General features: G+C 47.7%; 2 long non-coding RNA genes across 3 annotated transcripts in view; one reads left to right on the top strand and one right to left on the bottom strand.

The window, feature by feature from the left end:
* The window catches only part of LOC116444802, a 66427-nt gene extending 52428 nt beyond the window's left edge, over window positions 1-13999 (top strand). Inside the window, exons 4-5 of the long non-coding RNA XR_004240527.1 lie at window positions 1962-2019; window positions 5622-13999. This is a non-coding gene — a long non-coding RNA (uncharacterized LOC116444802). The remainder of the gene's footprint in view (window positions 1-1961; window positions 2020-5621) is intronic.
* Window positions 1476-22688, bottom strand: LOC116444801. 2 transcript variants are annotated; one of them, XR_004240526.1, is made up of 5 exons: window positions 21966-22688; window positions 14116-15381; window positions 11555-11642; window positions 6752-6867; window positions 1476-4055 (listed from the first exon to the last, which is right to left on the bottom strand). It is a non-coding gene; the product is annotated as an uncharacterized LOC116444801 (long non-coding RNA). The 2 variants fall into 2 exon arrangements; XR_004240525.1 differs by lacking the exon at window positions 21966-22688 and adding an exon at window positions 20411-20497.
* Between the last annotated feature and the right edge of the window lie 3070 nt (window positions 22689-25758).

Raw genomic sequence — 25758 nt, 5'->3', positions numbered from 1 at the left:
TTTTTGCACCAGTATGGCAAGGCAGATTTCCAAAGCAGCATACTTGAGTTAGATAGTTAGATAGATGCTGCAGTTAGATATTAATGGTTGAATCCCCTGTGATGCTTTGAAAGGGTACATTTGTATGGATAATAAAGTACTTTCCTTGTTCACAGATTTTTTTTTTTTTTTGAGAAATAGAACTACAAAAGCATTGCTTCCCATAAGACAGAAACAAGGCCCACATATCATACTTCCTTCCTTCCAAACAGGTTATTTCTTTGTTGCACCTGGAAAGCATGCCAGAATCCCAGTTGATAAAAACTGGATTTCAGTGAAGTCAGAGGGGAACATGAAATCATCGAAGGAACAGGCCACATAGAAACCCTATAACACAAATAAGGGAAAGGTTCTTATCTGTCACAGACTAATTGGCTGGGGCCTACTGTTTTACATATCAGATGTCTCCCTGCTGCTCAGAGAATCTTGAGTGAAGTAAATCTGTGCCAGAAATAATTTCTCCTTGTATGTGTTTATGTGTCCATAGATCATAGGGTGACCTGCTTCCTATCCACTGCAAGCATCACCCCATTTAAAGAGGGTGCTTATGGATCTGTGCTAAAGTACAAAGTGCTTGCAGTTAGGCACTTGCTCCTCTTTATTGGGTCACATGTGGGTGAGGGTTCCCTTAAGTGCTCCATTATTTTGGAAGTCATTTTAATGACTGCACACTGTACAAGTTAAAGCAATTAGATGTAATGCTTGATGTACAATATGACTTCCAAATGTTCACATGTAATGCATGTCAGATTTCAGTTGGAAAACAAAACAAGCCCCTCAAGGTTGCAGTCTGCTCTTTAGAAGAGCCACATGTTGTAACCTCAGAACCTCGAAATATCAGCTGTTTTCTGTGCATGATGAGAGCAGTGGAATATGTGCCATATTTTGTCCTTTATTTCCTGGAATCTGGCTGCAGTAATGATCAGATGTGTGCTTCTGCCAAGTGCAATTGGCGTTTGATCCACATTCAGACCAGTGAATTGATTTGTGCTTTTTTTTTTTTCCTCATGGCATATCTCATTCTGCATAATTTTTGTACAGGGTGTAACATAGATATGTAAATAAGGAATGAAATTTTCTAAAATTCATCTGTGGTTGCTCTTATATTACTTTTGGCTGCATGAAACTATAGATACCAAATGCGGTCAAGGACCACTGTACTCTCATACTGGTAGCCTTTGTGAAGCATTTAAAAGCAAAGTACTCTGGACACATAAAAGAAGCAGATTTATACCTTCCTAGAAGGAAGAGCAGAAGTGACCAGTCACTGTTGCCAAGAACATTTTGCCTTTGTCAGAAGAACCTCTCAAGGAGCCCAGGTACTCTCACTTGAGTCCTTCAGCACAGATTCCATGTCCCACACAAATTTTCTATTCTATTTTATGTGTGTCTGGTTCTGCTGTTCTTATCCACTACTGGTGCCTTCGTTATTATACGGAGTGCTAATTTTTTTAAATTATCAGACTATGATGGAAGTTACTGTAGTAAACTGAGCCTGAGCCTGAGCCATTCATGAACTGCTTCCCTGTCTCTTCTGGCTCATCTTTCCTTCCACAGAGGCAATGGCACACAGGAAGCAGATAGGGTTAAGGACAATGATAGCAGCTGCCTCAAGTGTCAAACACTGGTCTGTTTGTATTCATGAGTTATACTCCAGTTCAGTCAAGGAAAAGATCCAAATAGGCATTATTAAATATTAAAAGGACAATGGGAAAGCCTGGTTGAACCACTCAGATGTCTCCAACTGGATGTCTGGGAATTATTCCTTTGCAGGTGAACCTATTTGTGTGAGAAATATGCCCTAAGGCTCTGAAGTTTTGAGTTTTCTCAAAATGTGTTAACTGTGATATTGCTGAGGATTGCAATATTTCTTGAAAAGTTTATATGAAATGTTTGGATTTGGTTTTTTTGTACACCTACAGAAATGTCACAATCTGTTCTGAAGCAAATCAGCTTCCTGGGAGCTTTACAACTATTCAGGTTAGTTTCATGTAAATTCTGTGGAATACTGCCATCAGATTAATAGACCAACAGTACTGAAACAAGGCATTTGAATATTGCACTTGGAAACAAAACATTTTACATATTGAAATAAGCTTGCATGTATGTAATTTTATTTAATAGAAGATTATTGTGATTATAGGTAAAGGTGTCCAACAGGATGAAGCAAATGCTTGAAAGAGTTTTTATTTTGCTATTTTGCTATTTTTATTTTGCTATATTTTATTTTATATTTGCTTATGATGTGGTTGGTATAAATTGCTTTTGTTAGTTTACTAACAAGGGTGGGAAGAGGCCGAGTACTGGGAGATTAATTTAAATCTAGCTCAGAAGAATTAGACACAGGAGAGCAACTTCAAGGTGTCTGGCACATATCAGTATTTTATTTGATTGTAACCAAAATTTTGCACATGTATTCATAAAACACATTTGTTAGGTTTCCTTTTAAGTTTCACAGTTTGTTCTTTTTGTTAAAACCTGTGGTAGTTTAGAATTAATGCTGGCCATTTCCTCTGCTAATGATCTCAGATATACTCTTTTTAAACCCAAGTAGATGCATTTTTAAAAAAGGGCATGAGGCTCTTTTAGCAGCATTAAGATGACATACAGATGACACAAGAAATGACACTAAATTCTGTATCTACATTTGTATTAAGAACTGCAGTAAGCCTCCAAAGAATTATTTTTAAACTACTGCAAAATATATTTAGTGTTCATAGGCAAAACACAACATATTTACATGGAGATAGTCTCTGTACATTCATCTGAGTGTTATATGGGAGATTTTTTTAAAAAAGCACTGATTATAGGAATGTAAGAGAACCTGAATCAGATTTTTTAACAACTATTTAGCATCACTCAGGGTTTCCTGGTCAATCTTTCTCCATTTTGACAGAGAGAAAGAAATATGATGATCCCTTCTTTTAAGTAGGATTTTGGAGTTTATAAGCTGGTTGCTTGCTTTCTGTATTCAAAGGTGGCCAACAGGATGGTAGAAGGATTTGTCAGTGATCTTGGCATGAACCTCAGGGATCTGGGCATTAGGGACATCTCTGTGTGAAGCATTTGTGTTCTTGGACAGCTTGAAGGCGTTTTCATGCTACAGAGTTATGTTACTGGAGATCATCTAGCCACTTATGTGTTTACCATAATCTGTAGAGAAGTCTCAAGCTTTGATTTCTGAAGTATTTTCCTTAAATAAGAAAAAATCTTCCACAGTAGCAGTATAGAAGCAAGCTTTGAGGATTTCTCCCTCATGATGGGCATAGGGCTGTATTTCCCATCCCCTGCTTCTGAGCCCCAGCTAATGTTCATTTGTGTCCCACAAAGGCCCCCAGACTCAGAGCAAAGCAGGGACTAAAAGCATCAAAGGCCTTTTTGTGAAAATATGGACAATGCTATAAACCAACCTTGTGTTAACCTACTGAAGAACAGTGGACAAGAATTCTGAATGCCAAAATATAGAGAGATGTGTGAAAGGGAAAACTTATACAAAAGTGAGCAGGCTGAATAAAACTATTTATCTTTAAGCCACACAAGTCATGGTAATTAAATTAGGTCAGGCTGGCTATAAAGCTACAAAAAGCAGGCTGTAACTAATTTAGAAAGAGACAGAGAAGACCTGAAAAGAAAACAGATTGACAGCCCCCTATTATTTTTTATCTAATCAAGACAACAAAATGTAAGAAAGAGAAAAAGGGGAAAAAAGGGAAAATAAAAAGAAATCTCATGTTGATTTATCAAGATTTTCTCTCAAACCATTAGGATAGACAAAAGCACATAGTCACGTCTTTGATGTGTGAAGGCTTGCACATTGTTCTTAGTGCTAACTGAGGGTTACATGCATATTTTACCCTTGAGAAAAACAGAATAATTGAATACCTTTAAGTTCAGAAACTGGTGGAAACCCCAACAAAGAATGACACGATCAGATCTTTATCATTACAGCATCATAGCACTGAATCTTTCTGGGCATCCATATCATATGCTGCCATGTGAAGAGAAATCCTAAATATCTGTGAAAAGAGACAAACACTTTTATTTAAAACCATTTCTTCATAAATCTCACCTGCCAGTTCATGTAAACATCCTTTTTTTGAAAATTATTTCAAATATTTGCTTTGAATTGGAATGTGACAGATTGTATAGTGTGTGGGAAATACCATTTTTGAAAGTCAAGAAGGGAAAGATCAGGATTTTATTTATAGTGTGGATCCAGTCTCATTAAACAAGGTTTAAAATAATATTTCAGTTGATTTCTATAATAGTTTTCATTCTCCAAGTGCTTAGAAAAATTAGCATTCTAAGGCTGTCTGGAGGGTGAAGAGGAGTGTGTGAACAAAAAGGGCAGGGCACAGACAAAAAGCCCAGCTTGGTTTGTGTTGGTGTTTAATGGCAAACAACCCTTTCCCACCCCGATTCTCTTTTATGCCTGTTTTAGTTTTAAGTAACTTCCAAAGGTTTTCCAGCAGCAGATGACGCTCAGCCACTACATTCATCCGAAATAAGATACGAACTTTGCCCTGTGAAGAAAATATTTGAAGTTTCAACACAATTAAGGGTTGCAAATTCTCTGTGAAAATGGAAATTCCCTCCCATTTCTACCAATAGGTCCCCGAGGGTGAAGTTTTGACCCCAGTGAAGTCAATGGAACCTTCACTCTCTTTCATTAAGACAAGAGCCATCCCTCATCACATCTAGCACTTGCAACAATGGAATGTGGAAAGGAAAGGAGAAGCTATTTCCTTGGGGTATTGCCATGAGGTAACACCTTTTCCAGACAATGAGAGAGTCTTGGAGAGATGATCAGAAAAGCTACCCAAAAATGCACAAAGTCAGAAACGGGGAGCAGGCAGGGGAACAGCAGCATGGAGCATTTCTCCTCTCCTGCAGGAAAATGTAGTAGACAGAACATAAGCAGAGTGGAGTTGTCATTTTCAGAGCTGAACTGGCGCCACTTGGCAGGTTTGTTTCTGTTTGAGAGAAGATTAAGCTCTTGCCTTTTGACTTGAAGTATACTCAAAGCTCTTCATCAATTGATAGTCAGAATTTAACAAAAATTTGCAAAATTAATTAACAGAACTTCAGAGCACTGGCCCAGAATTTGGCCCAAACACAAGCTCCCTTACTTGAGATCTTACTTAAGTAACCTTTTTGTGCGCTTAATGTTTAAGGGAACACGGTCCAACTTGGAATATATCTGAGAAGGGCTGAAGAACTGCTACCAGGTGCATAGTCTGCTAAAAATCAATAGCCAGAGCTTAATACAGAACCAGACTTTTAAAGATAGACCACACAACCAAGTCTGAACTCCCAAGATTTCAATATAGCAATTTATTGCTCCATGCACTGTTCACATGCAGCCAGTATGAACCAAGGGACTACATTAAACATGCTGGGTTTCGACAGATTTGCTTTTACTTCATTTTTGTTGTGTATAGGTAAAAGGAGACCCCTGCCAGCCTACTACAGATACAGGATCTATGGGATTTGGACTATATCTTATGTTTTACTGTATTTCTTTAAAAAGACTCCTATTTAACTAGAAGCTGTAGTTTCTTTATTTTTTTTTTCTATTTTAGGCTTAAGATAAATTGGAGGTGGCACAGAGTAGTGGAAGAGCAACAGTCTTTAGAAGCCCTCTCCAAAATTAGAGTTTGTGAAATACTCTCCAAACATCTGCATGAACAGTGCTACATCAATGTTCCAGCGGCCTGATTGAAGAGAGTGTCCTTTAATCTAAACCACGCTCCTTGGGATTTCTTAATGTAGTTAATTCTTCATTTTCTTTTTATATTTTGCCAGTGAGAAACTGCCTAGTGGTCTTTACCTCTGAGTCCTTTCCACTAACTGTTTCTTTTAGTCCTGGCATGATGCTGTACGTTTTCATTGCACAGGGATCTCCTCAAACAAAGGGAAATTATGAAACTGTCAGATCAGATTTCATATATTGCTCTTGGCATTGCACTCACTAGACCTCGTACAAAGTGAATTTTGAAAGCCTCTGATCTTTTATAACCATTTCCAGTCTTAAACATACTTTTAAACATTTAAAAGTTCCTCATCTGCAGTCACTGGGAATATGAGTATGAAAGCTGAGGTAATTTGGATATTTTCTTTCTGCAAAGACAGAGAGAGTGATCCATTACATCCATAAATCATTTCCAATGTTTCATTATTCTTTCTGCTATAGTTCTTATTGTTTTATTAAGACTCCGAATGTATTTCATTCACTTTTGTTTTTTCTCTTTCCTGCTAGGGATATATGTTGCTAAAATCAAGGTGCCTAGATGTGCATGTGGGAACAAACACTGACAGCGGGTTCAGAGTGGTGAGCTCTGCTGGGTCTTGTGGTACCATAAACCAGACACATCAAGGACACAAAATCCTTTCTCTCCTCCCAAGCTGCTGTGTCAGTCTGGAAGCCTAAGGACCATGCATTAGCACCTCAGTTATTAACCAGCCTGTGGGCTGGGAGAAGTGTGAATTTTCTTCACTGATGTGTTCCTTCTCAGTCCAGGGAAATCAACCAAACCGAAGAAATGCTGACCTTTTGAGAATTAGCTAGAAGATCCCTTGACACAAAATCCTGTAAGTTTATTTGTACAGGAATTCCCTTGGCCAACTCAAAAAGCCAGACAGAGGATTCCTAGAGCTGAAAGCATGAGCCATGACAACAACAGTCTGAATTAAGTGAAAATGCTGAACTTACCAGAGAACACAAACAGACAGCAATTCCAAGTTACTTGTGGCATTGTAACTCAGCAGTTGCTTCACAGATCAGTCACACACAGCTTCTTTGGGAAAGAGTAAGTTTGCTGAAAACAACTGGCAGAGATGACAGGTTATTCAAATGTCTTTTCTGAATGCCAACAAAACAGAAGCATACTACCTTTAATGCTTGTGTTATAAACAACTTGCATCCACTTCTGAATCCCCTCACGCATCTCCTTCACTCATATGAACACTTTAAACAGGGAGCTACTCTGTAAATCTCTCAAAAACTTCTAATTGCACTTTCCTTATCTGTACAATTCACAGCCAAGTCAGAGTAGAATATCTGTGTACCTTTGTTACAAATACAGTAGACTTTTTGATTGCAGCTGCCACTGTTTCCAAACCAATTCCTTAGCAGCCTTTCCATCCTGACAAGATGAGTAACTTTCTTAGAAGGATTATTTTTATCCTTTCTGTTTTTCAGTTCCTTTCCATTTTTCTTGGCTGCCTACTTGACTGCACGGCCTACTGCTCCGTTCCCTCTACCTTCCAGAGCTCAGATTCAAGTCCTTGCTTGTCTGCATACCAAGTGTTGGTCTCCTACCCCAGCGTTTCTTTTGACTGATCTTGTGATCAGCTCATAGCCTGATATTTTTAAATTTCAGGTAGTATATTCAAGTGACATATTGTATTTCAATGTAGCTATGTTCATTAATGTTTAGAACTTCGTACATGATCCCGAAACGGTGAGTAGAGTTTCCTTCACTTTTTATCTTCATCATGATGACCTTTCCTACCTCTATTCAGTGTTTGGTTTATTTTAAATCAGATGGCTGTTTCTTCTCTCCATACTGAAATACCATTGGTGTATTGGTGTTAAGTCTTGTAAGTTCAAGAGCTTCTCCAGCCCAATGATATACCAAGAGTATGGCTGGGTTGAGTTGGGACATTATATATTGGGAATAAATCCTTGTGGGTTCCCTTGAGAAGAGACTCTGATGGTCTCTTTCTTATTTTAGAGAAATTCGAAATTTAGCTCAGCTGTTTTTCCTCCACTGGAAAGATATGTGTAATGTCTCTGAGAAAAGGACATTAAAACATTTTTCCTTAATAAGGTTTGTGGATAACATTGCCTACACTGGTCTTAACAACAAGCATAAAGAGGCCATTGCCTAGAGAAACTCTGCAACTCATTAGTTAGTTTATCTTTCCTTCAAAGAAGGAAAAGCAAAAATCTGACTGATATGCCCATCCAATGCTCTGTGAAAAAAAACAACTCTGCAGCCAGACCATTCCTTCACTCACAACAAAGCCAAACAAAGAGAACTCATGCATTAACTTTTTCGATTTTCAAAGAAGAAATCCTATAATTGAACTAAGAAATGTTTTAGATCTAGAAAATGGGATACTTTTTCTTTTGGAGGCAAAAAATCAGAGCACCAAAGAAAGGACAGTGCACAGAAATAGGGCAAGTTTATCAGTGAGTGTAGTGTGGAGGAAAGTAGTCATTAATTAATAAAAAGGAAGTGTTTTAGGGGAGTATTCAGGTGTTTAACAGAAGCTTTGCTCTAAGTGACATGGGCAGAAAATCTGTGAGGTTTTCTCAGAGTGGTTCACCTGGTGATCAAGCACATCAAGGAAGCTGCTGCACAGCACCAAGTTCAGGATGGAGATTATTGCACCACTTAACCTTATCCTCAGGTCAGGCCCTCCTTGATCCATTAGCTGTCATTTGGTTTCTTCCCACTCTCAGAAACCCTTGAGATGATCTGAAAATAAAAGGGCCTGTTGTGCATGGCTGGAGCTTTGATTTCCTGAAATTCAGCAAAGCAGGGCAGCCCGAGAGCACTGTGGCATTGCTGTGGCATGGCAGGGGCAGCCCTGGGATCTGGGACCCCACCTCTTGTTGTTGGGACTTCTGTCGTGGTATTGGCTGGTAAAAGCAATAATTTAAACTCCCAGAAGTAAGATTCTCACAAAATAATCAGTGAACTGAATTCTATTTCATTTTTTAACATTTTTTGGAAGTGCTCCACTACAGTTTAGAAAAAGAAGAAGGGAAAGAGTTACCTAAAAGAAAAGCTGAACAACAAGGCACAGGGGAACACGTGGCCAGCACACGTTGCTCTTAAGCTATTTTCAGCTGGAGTATGGGTCTCAGAAGTATGGCATAGATTCCAGTATCCTGACAGTGTCTTACTTTACTCTGGGCTCCTCATATAGAATTCTCTTAAGTGGATAGTGAAGGAAAAAAGCTTTTGTTTAAGTAAAATACTGCTTTGCTTTGCTTTCACGGTTTAAGACATTTTATCACTAGAGGTGGTCTTTAATATGTTCCTTAAACTGTAACTCTTGGGACCACCTCATTCCTTACAGCTCTTCCTCTGAGCAGGAATGTTGCAGCATAGCACAGCTCAGCACTACACACTCCATTAAAGGAGCTTGTATAGCATCCTGTAGGCCTAGAGGTCCAGCGGGAACCTTTGGCAGACACAAAAGTACTTTGGAAAACTGTGGGAATGCTGATGACCTGACAGTGATTTATATTATTGCATTAGAAAAATAAATAGTATGGCAGAACCTGTCAGGGTGGATAAAACGAAGATTTGCCAGTAACTCTGCTGTGCAGCTTTCCAAACTACTAGCCTGCTGGTTAGCCCAGGCCTCTACTTTATCCAAACCCTCATAAAAATTTATTGCAGATGGGTACTAAGAACCTTGAGGAAAATCTTTTGCTGTTTCAACAGCATCTCTGCCTTATGATAGTCTCGCAGTAACTTCCACCCCCCCCCCCCCCCAGCAGAAGAGATTTTCTCCAGCCCAACATGGTTTAATCCTCCATTACAAATGACAAAGGAAAGAATTTATCGGCCTATCTGGGATAGCCAAGGGATGAAGTACCAGAAGCTGTGTAAGAACAAGAGAGACTTAAATCACACTTGGAATTGCAGGCATAGTTTCAGCTGCTGTGCAAAGAGCCCTGTTCTCAGCCCAGGTACTATTTTGCTCTGAGGCCTGATGGTAACTAACTGCCCCATATATCAAAACAAGACAGTTTTGTGTGATTTGGCTTCTCCTCTGCTGTGTGTTCATCAATATATCAGAAAGCAAACCTGGACAGCAGTGTGATTTGGAGCTACCTGAAGGCTGGAGCAGTGAGGCAGTGCAAAGGCACGCTGGGGACCAGGACTTGGCCAGTGCCACATCCTTTTGTACCCGTCACTGAACAGAAAGGCTCAGCTCCCAGCTCAGCTGGACTCGCCATGCCAATAAATCTCCTCTCGCAGAGGCAGTCCCAGCACAGATCTGGCACTGGGAGCCGTGCTCTTGTTTCCCATTAATGTGTTCACAGGTGCCAAGGGAGCTGCAGTCAGCACCATCCAGGGGTAGCCTGCGCATCCTGCCGGCAGCCCTGAGGCAGGAGCTGAGCGGAGGGAGCGGTGCCAGTGCCTGCAGCAGCTCCGAGGGCTGAGGGAGCAAAGAGAGCTGGTGAGTGGCCTGTGCTGGTCTGCGCTCACATGCCATGGCCCGGCTTGGCACAAAGCCAGCCCTGGCAGGGAACAAACCCCAGCCCAGGCTCTGAGGGAGATCAGCTGTGCCTTAGCTGATGATGTGCCGGCGGTACCTTAGAGAGACATGGTCCCAATACCCTGTGTCCCTTTGACCCTGACTTGTTAACACTTAAAGATGACCAGTCTAAACCTTACTGACCTCAAAAGGCCTGCACAGACTCAGGATGGGCACCAGAGTAGTTCATTTGCAGAGCCATGCTCTTGCCTAGCCAGATGTATATCATTATGTGTCATCACAGAGCTAGGAGTTAAAGACTGACACGGTAATTTAGTCTGGGATAACATGGAAAATAAGGCTTTTTAAACATGGAAAAAACATGACAAGCGTGTACAAGCATTTTGAGAACTGATTGGCATTCCATCATGAATAATATGAGAATAAATTTTCTTACTAAAAATATTGAAAAGTATAAAATCTCCTTGTTTAATGGCAAGCAATAAGACAAGTGCAAGAGTTAACCAAGTATCTGATTCAGTTATACATGTCCTGAATCAAGACTGAATGTATAGAGATGTGTTAGTATGATTTTAATATTATAACAATTTTCATTCATTAAGAGATTACAGATACAAAGAGAGAATCTCTTATCTTGTAAGAGAATGCTTTTTGCTGTGTTATTAAGGTACAAATCTTAAAAAGTTTTACATGCCCTGTGAAGGGTTTTTTGTGCCTTGCTGGCTACAGTAGGTTAAAGCTCAAGATAACCACTTCAGACTGGCTGCATACTTCAGTATTTTCCCTCTTCACAGTTGTTAAAACTTTACAGAGCCTCAAAACATATCCAGATGGACAGTAACTGTGACTGCCACTTATGAAACCAGTATAATCTAGCACAATACACAAAGTAGGGTAAGTGGGAAGGAAAACAAGTTCTGAATAGAGGACCTCCTTGGAACATTGGATCAGCCATCAGACACACCAATTCTGTTTAGACAGGCCTGTTATACATACCCAAATGTTCTGCAAAACAAAGCACATCCCCATCCTTTCACCACTGCAGCTCCAAAACACTTCTGCCCAAGGGTGGTCTTCACCCTGCTCAAGGCAGTGTTTGTGCCTACATCTTTATTCACAAACTGAAGCATTGGTTTCCAGAGTTTTTTGGCAAAGCTGAGACACATAAACCGTGTTCTTCCTCTCAAGGAGTATAGTATCTTGGCGGTTTTGTTTGGGTTTAACTTTTTCAAATATGCAATAGAAAAATACGAACAAATAGATCACTTACCATTGTGCTGCCACCAGTGGATTTCCCTGCACAAGGCTGCTTGTGTGACACCAGGATGACCATAAATAACATCACCATAGCAGAGAACCTGGTCAAGAGAAAACTATAGTTATTTGAGGTTAGTGTTGTTGTTCTCTTGTGGGATAATGTCTGCTAAACACAATGTAAAGCAGTACATAGTGACTTTTTTGGACTTTCGTGCTGTATGTATTTTTTTGCATACAGTATGGATGTATCACAACAGGGTCATTAGGTATGAATGAAGCCAGGATGTAAGAAAAAGCCCCAAACCTTGGCAGATGTATAGCAACTAAATCTGTGGCTTCATTCCTCACTCCTGCTGGCATGGGTGCTTAAGTTAATTCCAGCGCTGATTCCTACTTATGCATGTGTTGGCAGAGACAGATCTCAGTGCAGTGGGTGTTCTGAATCACTTCTTTGTTTGTCACATTTCACAAATTTCCAAACAATAAAAAAAATTTCTTGGGAAATTGAGATTTTAATTCATATTTCATCCCTTCTCCTGCCTTCCTCCCTTTACCTTTCAGTTCATGGTAATCGAATTCCCTGTTAAAACACTGGTGCAACTGCTCAGTTACACACCTGCTGCTCTGGGTGAGAGTGCTTTGAAAATGCATCATGCCTCCTACTACATGGGAGTAGTGATGTGTTTTAGTTTGCTGTTTTGCAGAAAACATTGTTTGCCATATGTCTCAACAGACCCTGCTCCTCCTTTTCAACAAATTGGCCAAGTGAGCTATGATTATTTAATTTGTCTTTTGGTCTTTTTGCATCCTGACTAGAGATTGGCATATGAATTATTTAATTAAGCTGTGAATATTACTGGGTATTGCTAAGTTACACAAATACTGTGTCATTCAGCTATTTATGACTAACAAAATTAACTGTACAAAAAAGCTAACTAAAAGCTAAATAACCTTGGAGTCTTTTGACCAGCTGTAATATATCCATACAAGACCATTCTATTGAATAAGAAAGCTGTTATTGAGGCTTTTGTCACAGAAAAAAAAAAAAAGAAAAATTCTGGTATTTTTCTTTGGTTTTCTTCACATCACAAAGAAAGCTGCAGCCTCTGGCGTTTCAGCTGGGCTCCGTTCTGTGCCCAGGGTGACAGAGCCACTCGCAGTTGCTCACATGGAAATGTGCTGAACAAGAACCACATCATAAATAAAAGCACGCTGGAACTTCAGTGGGCGAAGCACAAGAGCAGAATATTAACCACATATCCTGCCTAGGTAGAAATTCCTTTTGCTTGGTCATGGCACATAACGAGGCTTCATGCCTCTCTTCTTGGCAAGTGTGGTGCTACAGACTCCCAGGAACCTTATTTCATTCAGTGTCTGCTTCTTAATGAGCTGATCTTCAGAGAAGCAGCTATTTACTCATTCATTGCTGGCTTACATGTTCAGCACATGATTTTCTCTCACAATGGTCCAGGAAACTCACTGCATCTCAAACCACAAGCAATGGCAAGAATGCTCATGCAGCCATCGTGGGATTTCCTCATTGTGCTGCAGAAATTATGTAAAAATTGAATAATCTCTTTAAATGGCTTCAGCAGTAATGAGGGACTCAGGTACCTTAGAAAAAATACTGTGTCATTAAACAATGCTGTTTTAAACATCAGTATATATAAAAAGTGATAAATGTTTTAAATGCCTGTCTGTCTCTTTTTCACACCTTGGACTGTATGGATTTCACACCTCTTAATTTTTCAGGCTTGCATCTTTAAATAGGAGGAGACCACCATGTATGGGCTAAATGGTAAAATGCATTTCCTTCACCCATTCCTTCTGTCCAAACTCTTGCAGTTGTGGAAATGTTCAAACACTCCCTTAGTGAATTATGGCTCTATGAGAAAGACTGGGAAAGGAGAGAAATAAGAGACTTCGTGACTTGGCTCCTCTCTGTCGTTTGTGTCTTAATTTTTCAAGTCTTGATTTGACTGTTTTCTTACCCAGAAATGCCCCATTTAAGGTCAGCTACCTCCGAAATTCACCATGTTGCCAAAATAACCCATAGATGGCTTTGTTAGATAGACATCAGCAATTAAGTGATCCATTTTAAAATACTTGGTTTTCCTTGTTATTTTTTTCAGTAGATTTTCTTCTTAAATCAAAAAGTAACAGAGATGAAGAACAGTTGGAAGTATTGAGCTAACCAAGTATGATCTATGTAATGAGGAGGCCCTGCTATTTGTGACACCATTAAAAAGGTAACGTAAGAAAAGCTTTGCTTGACACAGAATATAGGCACACACCAGTGAAAATACCAGATTTGAATATGCAAATACTGTTTTCTAACAAGATTCTGAATTAGTAAAGTATGAAGCTAAAGTCATAATTGGTGTCAGTTTTCCAGATGAAGGAGAAGGCTTCAGGATTAATGAAAAAATGTTTTGCCTCCATCATCAGACTACAAAAATAAAAAATCAGAAGGACAGAGAGGAAGCTACTCAGAAACCTTCCTGTCCTCTCTCTTTCCCAGCCTTTTCGCTTCCTTTCAGGTGCATTTGGACAAACATCAGTCGGTCTCCTTACCTTAGTCTGTTTTGGTGATATTCTGTGGGTTTCTGGCTTATTTCTGCAGAACCTGAAAAGTCTGTATTTGCATCACAAGCTGAGCAAAATGTTTTTAAATTATTTCCCAGGAGCTTTGCTTTGTTCTCTGAGGGGGCAGCATTGCATTGCTACACAGAAGGGCTTGTCAACATTTCAACATTCCCACTAGAGAGCTACAGTTTGTTTTACAAGACTTCAGGACAGATGCCATTTATTTAAGGTGCTTACATCTGAAATAACTTGGTGCTTTTTTTTTTTTTTTTTTTTTGAGGGGTGGAAGGGGGCAGGAAGAAAATCACAGCAGAGTCAGAACTTGCTGGGTTGCTTCTTGTCAAGCCATCCCTTGGTTCCATTCCTATATCTAGGTTGCCTTTCTCAGCTACCAGTTTTTAGACTGGAGTGCTGTCATTGCTAAATCCTTCCAAGGGAACTTAGTACCCAGCTGGTTTCTTGGTAATGTCTTTTTGTCTCTCACTTTTAATCCTCCTGTGACTTTGAGAAAAGTGTCTTCATACTTGTGAGACCTCTGAAAATTTTCAGAGCATTTAGATTATGTTCAGATAAAGCTCTGACTTTGTGAGTACATATGTATGAAAAACCGTATTAAGATTTATTATGTCATTTGAAAATTGTCAATAATATCTTCTGCATTTGTTCAGTCCAAAGGGATTTTAAAAATTCGTATTGGAGCAGTTGTGAGTGAGAGAAGTTCATTCCTTATCAGTCATCCATTGTGAGAGCAGTGAAGGCAAAAGCTAAACCCAGGATCGCTTGATAACACTGTAAGCCAAAAGCAAAACAGAGAAAAGAGCAGCGTTGCTACTTTAGCTTTCCTCATCTGTAACTGAAATGGAGGGAATGGGATGGATCGAAGACATGTCAGCAAGGCAGGCAGACCCACAGCATTGGAGATAAAAGGTCAGACACAAAACTTTTCCTTCCAAACTGGAATTCAGGGAATTGTCAACAAGTCCCCATCCACGCAGCGCGAGTGTAAATGTGGTTGTGAGGGGCCTGATGATAATCCTGGGACAAACGCTGTTCCCCACCAGCCCGGTGTCACTTCAGAGCCTTCTGCCTGTGCTGGGGCTGCTCTGTGTCCCTGTTCCGTGGAGCTGGAGCAGCTTCACCCATCAGAGCACACTGATCCCATGGAGAACGTGTGCATCTGGTTTTGTGTTCGGGCAGCTCAAGAGTTCCTCGCTGGCAGCCCCAGGGATATTCCAGTAGGACGAACTCCTTTACCTGCAGGGCCATAAAAAGAGAAGAGTTAACAAGGGCCTATGAGGTGTCAGGGCAAAGGGGATGAGGTGCCTTTATGGGACCTCTCAACGTGCCTGACCCCAGGCAGAATTCCTCTGCCACCAGTGCTCTGGGGAAGGTGGGAACCCCAAGCTTTTCCCAACCATTGCTTGTTGCTCACGTGTGCACAGGAAGTCTCAAGGCCCCGTCTGCGGCACATTCAGTGCTCTGTGCTCAGCCAAGGTTCCCAATCCCCAGCTGAAGGCACGTGGAAATCCACTGCTGGCAAACTTGAGGCTGTCAGGGATTTTGGCCATTACCCTCAGTCATATTTACCCTATTAATGGTAGCTCAGTCTTAGGAAGGACAACTTTTGCCACCAGATTTGGTTCCAGTCTGTGCTGTAATGACCCACAGTGCCCAGAAAATGTCTCACTGGTAGGAGGGCATGGACAAATTCCTCACAGCCACCTTTTGTAAAGGGTGGATGTACTGGCCTCTCTTCTTGCCAAAGGAATCTTAGGAACCTGGCTTCCAGACTCCTGGAATTTGTCTTGCCCACACCATGCAGCACCGAAATCCCAGGGAGCAGCACGGGGGCTGATTGACTGTTTAATCGTCACCTCAGCTGCCTCCAGGGTCTGACACACAGCTCCCATCCCTTGGGGAGAAAGATCCAGCAGCACCAGCCACTGTTCCCCATGAAGGAATGGCAGGAGGAGATGGGCAAACACCATTCTGTCTGTTTCACTTCGTAATATTACTCAGAAAATGTTTCTACACTAAAGTATTTTTCAGTGTTACTTGAGGTCAAATGACGAATACTGAATTTGCTCTTTTCAAATCAGTAATGTGAAAAAAGAAATATATTAGAAGTATTAAATACTTCAGAAGAGAAGGGGACATGTAAGCTGCAATTTCTGTGTAGATTTTTAAATAAAAAATCTGTTAAAGGAAAACCTGTTATATCCTCTCTCCTGCTTTAGCAATTAGAGGAATATTTATATAGAAATAATGAATTGTAATCATCACAGGCACTGGGTTTGGGGGACTCAGAACAGGACTCAATGCTGGGCTTGGAGCCTTGGAACTGAGACAGAATCACGCAGTTTTGGGCTTTTGGAGACTCAAATCACTGTTATGTTTCAGGGGCTCAGAACCAGACTCATTTGATCAATTTTTGGGCTCACAGAGAGACCAAGGGCTGCGTTTGCAGGGCTCAAAATTCAGGCGCAGAGCTTAAAACCAGAGACTAAATCCTGAATTTCGGACTCTGAAACCAGGCTCATATGACCAGATTTGGGGTTCAGGGACAGTGACTAAGCCCTGTGTTTTTTTCTTAAGTCAGAGACCAAGTGCTACATTTTAGGGCCTCAAAACCAGAGACTAAGTCCTGTGTTTTGGGACCTTGAAACCAGGGTCACTCACCCAGGTTTGGGCTCCAAGTCCTGCATTGTGGGGGCTTAGGGCAGAGACTGAGTCCTGTAGAGTGTTTGAGCCTTGAAACTAGGCTTATGTGGCCAGTGATAAAGCTGAGAAATGGAGAGCAAATCCTGCTGGCCTTATGTGGCCCCATTTAGGGCTGAGAAGCAGGGACCAAGTCCTGTGTTTTGGGGGCCTAAAAAACCACACATGGTCTGTGTGTTTGGGCTTTGAAATGAAGAGCAAGTGCTGCAGTTTGGCTGCTCAAAACCAGGCTACTTTGGCCAAGTGCAGACATATTAACTGAGTCACAATTTGGGGACTTGAAACCAGGGTCACTCAGACAACATTTGGGCTCACAGAAAGTTCTGCAATTTAGGGGCTTGAGACAGAGACCAAGTCCTGTGTTTTGGGGTTTGGGCTTCACAAAAAGAGAGACTAAGTGCTACGTTTTGGGGGCTTGAAGTAAAGCCCAAATCCCGTGTTCTGGTGTTCAAACCGGGCTCAGCGTGAGTCTCTGCTCTCAGCTCGAAGGCCTGCCTTTGGCACAGCCCAATCCCGGGCTCACCCGGCCACACGGAGAGCTCAGAACCAGCGACTCGGACCTGCCTTTGGGGCTGGAGGCGGAGCCCCAGTGCCGTGCTTTGGGGCTCAGCCCGGGCTCCCGGGACGGTTTTAGGGCTCAGAGCAGAGCAGAGCCCAAACCCCGCGTTTGGGGGCACGGGCAGAGCCCAGCCCCGCGCGGCGGGCTCAGCACGGGATGCCGGAGTCTGCCCCGGCACCGGCAGAGCCCCGGCTCCCCGCGGCCGGAGCGGGCCCGTGCCCGGGGAGCCGAGCCGGGCGCAGCCAGAGCAGGACACCGGCAGGAGCCGGGAGCGAATCTCCGGCCCTGCCGCAGCTCCGCCGGGAGCGGCCCCCGGGCCGGGGCTCGCACAGCGCCGAGCGAGGGTCCTGAGCGAGGGTCCCGGGCCCGGAGCGGCCCCGCACGGGGCGGGCCAAGGGCGGGCCAAGGGCGGGGCGGGACAGGGCCGGCTCAGGTGCTCGGGATGGAGCGGGGCCGGCTCAGGTGCTCGGGATGGGGCGGGACCGGCTCAGGTGCTCGGGATGGGGCGGGACCGGCTCAGGTGCTCGGGATGGGGCGGGACCGGCTCAGGTGCTCGGGATGGGGCGGGACCGGCTCAGGTGCTCGGGCCGGGCGGGGCCGGGCAGGTGCGCGGGGCCCCAGGGCGGCTGCGCGGGGCGGGGCCGAGGTGATTTGAGCCCCAGGAATCGCCCCCGGCGCCATTTGCTCCTTCAGAGCGCGGTGGGGCCGGACGCGGCCGGTCCGGGCTCCCCCGGCGGGGCCCAGGTGAGGTCTCCCCCTCTGTCTCTCTTTTCTCCCCCTCGTACCCCTTACCCCGCTCCCTCTCCGCTCCTGAACACCCCCTTTCCTCCTCTCCTTGCTCCCCTACACACCCCGACCCCCTACACTGCCCTTCCATTCCTCCCCCTCCTACCCGTGACCCGGCTCCCTCTCCCCTCCTGTATCTCTCCTTCCCTCCCTTCAGTGCCCGCTTCCGTCCTCTCCCTGCACACCCCGACCCTCCGCTCTACCCCTCCTTCTTTCTCCTCCTTACCCCGCTCCTTCTCCCCTCCTGAAACCCCCTTCCCTCCTCTCCCTGTTTCCTTGTACATCCCGAGCTCCCAGTCTACCCCTCCTTCCTCCCCTCTCCTTTCCCCGGGCACCCAGCCCGACCACCGCCCCCATTCCCCCTCTACCTCTCTTACCTACACCCCCCGCACCCGGCCTCCCCATAACCCCCCGCCCCCCGCTTCCCTACAAACTCCGATCCCGCTTCTGTTCCTCTTTCTCATTCTCCGTCCGCCCTCTCTGCCCCTCCTGACCCGGCCTCCGACCTCCCCTCTACCCTCTCTATTCCCCCATTCCCTCTCTGCCCCGCTTGTCCCCCCTCTCTCTCCCTTATTCCCCTTCCCTGTTTCCCCGCAGCCGCGGGGTTCGGGGCGCCGGATAATAAAGCCCAGAGGGCCGGAGCCCGGCGCCCCTCGCTTGAAGTCCCCACACGGGGCCGGGCCCGCTGTGCGGGTCCCCCCATGCAGTTCACAAACACCGCCCGACACCGCCGGGGCTCCGGCTGTCCCCACATCACACTGGGGGCTCCCGGGGGGGTCGGGGGGTTTAGGATGGGCCCCCTCCTCAGGAGGGGGTCCGGGGGGGTTTAGGATGGGCCCCTCCTCAGGAGGGGGTCCTGGGGTGGGATGGGGAGGGTTGGGAGGGAGGGAGGGAGGGGAGGGAGGGCCCCCTCCGGAGGGGGGGGTCCTGGGGAGGGGGTTGGGGCGGGCCCCCTCCGGAGGAGGGGGTCCGGGGTGGGAGGGGTCAAGGGGGGGGTCCACCCCCTCCTGGCCCCTCCCACCCCGGACCCTCTCCTCCGGACGAGGTCCATCCCGACCCCCCTCCCTGGGACCCCCTCCTCCGGACAGGGGCCCGGGGGGGGGGGGGACGGGGGGGGCGAGGCTGCTGCTGCAGAGAACATTTTATATTTATGGTGCAGAGTGACGTGACCCCCTCTGCTACCCACCCCACCCGCCCCTCCCTCCCCCCCGGGCCCCTGTCCGGAGGAGGGGGTCCCAGGGAGGGGGTCGGGATGGACCCCGTCCGGAGGAGAGGGTCCGGGGTGGGAGGGGCCAGGAGGGGGTGGACCCCCCCTTGACCCCTCCCACCCCGGACCCCCTCCTCCGGAGGGGGCCCGCCCCAACCCCCTCCCCAGGACCCCCCCCTCCGGAGGGGGCCCTCCCTCCCTCCCTCCCAGCCCTCCCCACCCCACCCCACCCCAGGACCCCCTCCTGAGGAGGGGGCCCATCCTAAACCCCCCCGGACCCCCTCCTGAGGAGGGGGCCCATCCTAAACCCCCCCAGGACCCCCTCCTGAGGAGGGGGCCCATCCTAAACCCCCCCGGACCGCCTCCTGAGGAGGGGGCCCATCCTAAACCCCCCGACCCCCCGGGAGCCCCCAGTGTGATGGGGACAGCCGGAGCCCCGGCGGTGTCGGGCGGTGTGTGTGAACCGCATGGGGGGACCCGCACAGCGGGCCCGGCCCCGTGTGGGGGCTCAAGCGAGGGGCGCCGGGCTCCGGCCCTCTGGGCTTTATTCTCCGGCGCCCCGAACCCCGCGGCTGCGGGGAAACAGGGAAGGGGAATAAGGGAGAGAGAGAAGGAGTAAAGGAGAGAGAGGGGAGATGAGGGGGAAAGAGCGGAGGATAAGGGGGACAGGAGCGGACATAGGGAGAGGTCGGGTCGGGATGGGCAGGGAGCGTGGAGAGAGGAGGGGAAGAAGGTGTGAGAGCAGGGGGCGGCCGGAGGGGTGCAGGGCGCATAGAGGGCAGGGATAGCGGGGAAGAACGGGGCAGGAAGAGAGGGAGGGTCGGGATGCGTAGGAGGGCAGGGAGCGGGGACAGGGGGAGAGCAGGCGCGAGGGAGGAAGGGGAGAGCTGCGGGGGAGCGGAATTGGGGGTTTGCGGGGGGCAGGGAGGAGGAGAAGATAAGGGGGAGAAAGGAAGGGGAACAGAAGGGACAGAGAGAAGCAGCGGTGGGAGGCCGAGGCTCCCGCGCCTCACCTGGGCCCGGCAGGGGAGCGCGGCCCGGCCGCTGCCGACCCCACCGAGCGCCGGGCTGGAAATGGCGCCGGGGGCGACTTCCGGGGTTTAAATGCCCTCGGCCCCGCCCCGCGCAGCCGCCCTGGGGCCCCGCGCACCTGCCGGGCCCCGCCGCGCGCACCTGGGCCGGCCCCGCCCGCCGGTGCCGCCCCGCCCCGCCCCTGAGGCAGCGCCGCGCCCGCCCCGCCCCGCGCGGGGCCGCTCCCGGCCCGGGGCCGCCGCTCGGGACCCTCGGCCCGGGGCCGCCCCCGGCTGCGGGTGGGGCCGGGGCGGGGCTCGCAGGTGGGCGGCGGTGGCGCGGGGGCCGTGGCCGGTGCCGCTTCTCCCCGCGGCTCCCGGGGCTCTGTCGCGCCCCGAGCCCCGTCCCGGTGTCACCCTCCCCGTCCCGGCGCCGCGGGCAGGAGGAGCGGGCGGGGAGCGGGAGCCGGCGGCCCCAGACCCTCGTTCCCGTCCCGCTCCGTCGGGCCCGGGGTCGCTGAACGGGCGCGGCGGCTCCGCGCAGGCACCGAATAAAGGCTGGGAAGCCCCGGCCGGGGCCGCCCCCGCACCGTGCGCCCGGTCCCGCAGCGCCCGCGCCGGGGTCCCCGAGCAGCGGCCGGGGAACCGCCCGGGAACGCCGCGGCTCCCGAACCGCCTCCTGCCCCCGGCACCTCCCTGCCCGCCCCGGCAGCAGCCGTGGGGCCTCCCGGACCCGGAACCGGGGCGGGGGCTGGTCCCGAGTCCCCAGACACCGGCCCCAGGAGCCTCGCAACGCGGCGCTCCCGGCTCGTCCTCCGCCACCACATCCGCACCGGGGAGAGGCCCCACCCGTGTCCCGGGTGTGGGAAGGGCTTCAGCCAGAGCTCTGCCTCTGCTGCGGAGCCCCAGCATGGAGGGCTTGAGCGGTGCTCTCAGCCCTGAACCCGCCCCGATGAGCCCGGGGCCGAGCCCGGACAGCGCTGGGCCGGGGCTCCGTGTTCCAAGCACTCGCACACGGGATTTGGGTCTGTTGCTGGGCCCCGAAATGCAGGATTTGGGCTCTGTGCTCAAGGCTTTGCACTCCCAAAACACAGGACTGAAGTCACTGTTTCACAGCCCTGGGCCAGGCCAGATGGGACTGGTTCCAAGTGCCAACAGTGCAGGACTTTGTCCCTGAGCCCTCCACACCCTCACCCCCACCAAAAAAAAAAAAAAACAAAACCAAACAAACAAAAAAAAAAAAAAAAAACAAACCCAGGACTTAAGACTCCGACTCTGAGACCAGAAAAACGCCCAGTTTATTAGTCTCAGTTCACAGGGTCGTGGAATTGACCGTGGACATCCCCACAGATGGTGACAGGGAATGGACCTCTCACACATTTGAGTCTGTTGTGAGAGCTGCTTTAGTGTAGCAAAAAACCACACGTGGGATAAAAGGGTAGGAAGCCTCCCCCGAAATGAAGGCATAAAATGCAGCCTATCTGCATTCTCTTATTATCCTAAAAAGGTAATGTCCTATTATCCGAACACCAGGCTGGTTGTGCCGCCTCCAGCTCACCGACTGATGCCGCCCATGGCTCCAGGCGCTCCTGAGGCACGGGAACACCCACAGCTCTGCTCGGCCGGATGGAACTGAAGGGCTGGAAGATCCCCAGGCCTGAGCAGTCACCAGCAGGTGACGATCCAGGTATTCCTCCCCTTGTCCTGAGCTCGGGATGAGGTAGCTCCCACCTGCCGCTGCCAGGAAGGAGCAGCTCCCCAAGGACGACTGTGCTCCCGTGCGATGCCGGCTGCCCTGCCTCTCTTAGGGAAAGCGGCTGCTCTGGAAGAGGAACTCAAATCCCAGCAGTCGGGGCTCGGCAGCAGCCAGCGAGCCCCTTGCACTGCGCAGGGCCAGAGGGCCGTGCCCCGAGCCCGGGAGCCGCATCGGGCGCAGGGACTCGGTGACGTGGGGTCCCTGCCCAGGCTCTGCCAGGAGGAGGAGATGGACGGGAGTGCCCGGGTGGAGCCTGGCACCGGCGGCCAGCGGGGCCCTTCCTGAGGGGAGAACTTGCTCTGTGTTCCGTGAGCAGGATTAAGAGCTGGCCAGAAGCATTTAATATTCATTTTATAGACTATCACATGAACTGATACCAGTGTGCATTATGCAAAATAGCCACAATCTCTGCAGGCTTCAGAACAAAGATAAACAACGTTGCTTTCCTTTCCTTCTTTTAGGCAATTATATATAGGTAAGATTAATAATGCCTGATGACATTTTCTTCCTTAAAACTCTGCCCAAGACCATCCTACTAACTAGGTTTCAAAAGCAGAAAGAGATGAAAGTGATAAATTAAACCTGATGCTCAATCTTTGCCTATTTAGCTTTCCATTTCAGAAATCCCTGGATGGATCCACATGCTCCTCTGCTCATATTATCTTATATTTTGTCTCCCTCTAATCTCATTAGCATACCCTAAATCCAACCTGTTCTGCTTCTCACACCAAAGCCTGCTGTCATCTCTGCTCATGACATTTGCATGGCACACGTTGTTGTCACACAGATAATGGCAAAACAAATTGCATCGTGTTCTTCCTGCAATAAACAGTATAATTTGGGGAGCTGGGGCTGTGAAACAAGGTGATACAATTCCTGAGTAGCTCTCAACACGATGAACACTGGCTCGGAGGTTGCCTGTGGCTCCAAACACATGAGTTTTCAGAATCCATGGTCACTAAATGGCTGTCTCCTTTACCAACATTTATTTTGTCAGTACTTCTGTTTTTGTGAGCCAACATTGCAGCTAGTGAGGGTCAAAAAAACCAGACCTCATGTTTGATGTGCTTTCTCATTGATGGAGTCCAACTACTCTTGTTAAGGCAAAGTCCCGTTATAGCAGGGGAATGAGGGGAAAAACAACCTTTATCCATGTAAAGATCAATTGATTATTAAGTATTTTTTTCAATTTCTAGAGCTTCTGCCATCCATAAATGACTGATGACCCTTGCACTGGGTATTCTGCACAGTCCCAGCAGGGTCACTCTTAGGAATTCCAGAAGCTGGAAAAGCCCCAGAGTTTCCCCAGTGTCCAGACTTATCCTGACCACTTGTTTCAGCCTTGCTGTGGCTCAGCTGTGCCAGGTTCTGATTATCCAGCAGCACTGGGAGGCACTTCCAGGCCTGAACACTTCCCTCAGTCCACAATAAAAACCAGCTGAGCACCTGCCCCGAGCCCTGTGAGGTCAGTGCAAGGCTCTGATTGTGCCTGACTGGGATCAGGAGCCTGCTCCTGCCTGGCTCCAGCTGGCTCCTGCTGCACTGAGGAAGGGCTCCTCTGGCAGCCCGGGTGTGGCTCCCAAACCTTCCACAGGAGCTGCAATATTTCCCCATTTTCCATCCGCAGTGTTGGTAACTGCTCTGGTTTGGCCCAAGACCTTTCAAGTACTCCAGCACGAGGACAGAAAAGCCCAGGGACAAACAAAGGCCTCTTGGAAGGCAAAGTATTTATTTCATGACTAACAGGCAAATGAAAGACTCTTTTTCTCATCAGGGTTTATGCTGTCTTTTGCTTGCTTGGACTTTTGCTTTCTGTCCTTTGCGAGTCTCGGCACATTCACCTTTCAGTATTTCCATCCTCTGCCTTGCCCAGGCTGCCTCTGTTCAGCTCCCTCAGCAGTTGTTGGTGTGAGCCTGATCTTTTTTACTTCAGCTCGTGTCCCTTTCCACTGGCCCTCGTTCCCAGCTGCTACACCCGGGGAATTCCGCCTGTGAACAAGCAGGGATTCCTTACCCTGGCCGAGGGAAGCCATCACCCCTGCCCACATTCCCAAGGGTCAGCTGGGCTGGTACGAACCTGTGGTGTCCCAGAGCTCACAGACCACTCCCAGTGCAGCATCTGGGGAGCTGGAAGCCCGTCCTGAGGATCGGGACTGATGCACGTGGTGACTGGAAATCATCCACGAATACTGGATCCAGTTGTTACGAACGGGTGCAGCCAGGGCAGCCCCTTTCCTGCTCACTGAGATATCACCAACACTTCAGTCTGGTAACGTGGATACACAAATATCTGCTCCGGTGCACAACAGTACCTTCGTGGGCATTCATGAGAGTGCAAATATAATGATCGTGGCTCTCAGTTTTGAGGCTGTGATCGAGATTCATTTTCAGTAATTTTAAACAATTATTTCACCTCATTGCTTAATTCTTTCCACAGCTGGGACTCCAGTAAGAGGAGAAAGGAGACAGTTTATTGGAACCCCTTTCCTGCTGAACACTGAGGCTCATCCAGGTCCTGGGAGAAAGCACAGGCAGGGAGAGTTGCCCCTGCTCTGCTGGGATTGCATTCACGAGGGAGAAACGTCTTTGTGAAAATTGGTCTCATTATTTTTATGCCTCATAGTTCCCACTACAATTGTTTTGACCAGAACTGGGACTGCTGAGCGTCACTGAGCAGCAAAGGAGACACTCAGCCATCCCCATGACCTGGCAGAAATGATTGCTGGTGATGGCCTGAGCCCTGGGGTGAGAGTTATTAACAGCAGTAACAGCAACACTGATATTCCCCAGAAATATGAGGAACTGCTTCTTCCCTTTGTTGGGAAAATGTCTATTGTGCATCTCCAAGTTACACCCTCAGCACTCACTTGGCTTCTCAGCTATTAATCCCTTATACATTCCTCACAAGGCATCTCCACCAGTTCCATCTTCCACCTGTTGGGCGATGCTCCCTCCTTATTTCAAAGGTGAGAGCGAGGAGCTTTGCACTTGCCCTTCACTGAGCTCCTCTCGCATCATCTCTCACTCCTTTCATTTCCTTACCAGCAAGGAGAAAGATGAAAGGGGAAAAAAGAAGTGTGTTATGATCTGTGCAAGGCCAGAAAGTGGCCTGAAGAGACGTATTTTGGATTAACTCTGGCTGTATAAAACCAATTAGGATTTCCTCAAAAAAGAAAATAAAATGAAAGGAGGAGATAATTAAAGCTATTTATAGAGTCAGATTAAGGTCTGCTCCTCGAGGTTTTAGCTTTGGCACTTCTCTAAGCAACACGAAACACAGACTGTGAGTAACTGTGAGAGACTGCACAGAAGAGGACTCGGAGGAGGAATTCATTCCCCCATCCAAATCCACTGGAATTGACTTGGACAAGGACAGGAATTGCCCCTGGACTGCCAGTGCTGCCCAGTTATTGGGAGGGTGGCTGGCACTGCCACCATTCGCACCTCTGGTGTTTAGTGGGCGCCTGCTGAGGGGCTGTTGGACCACGCTGAGCTCACTCCTTTTACGTGAAACTTGGTGCAGTTGCTAAGCAGGTGCCCTTCCCTATTTTCCATTTGTCTCCTCCCCAGAGAACACCCTGCCGTTCCCCCAGGT

Source organism: Corvus moneduloides, chromosome 5 (assembly GCF_009650955.1).
Source record: "Corvus moneduloides isolate bCorMon1 chromosome 5, bCorMon1.pri, whole genome shotgun sequence".
NCBI classification, from domain to species: domain Eukaryota; kingdom Metazoa; phylum Chordata; class Aves; order Passeriformes; family Corvidae; genus Corvus; species Corvus moneduloides.
Note: the sequence above shows the minus strand (reverse complement) of the source record. Positions and strands in the feature narration are given on the sequence as shown.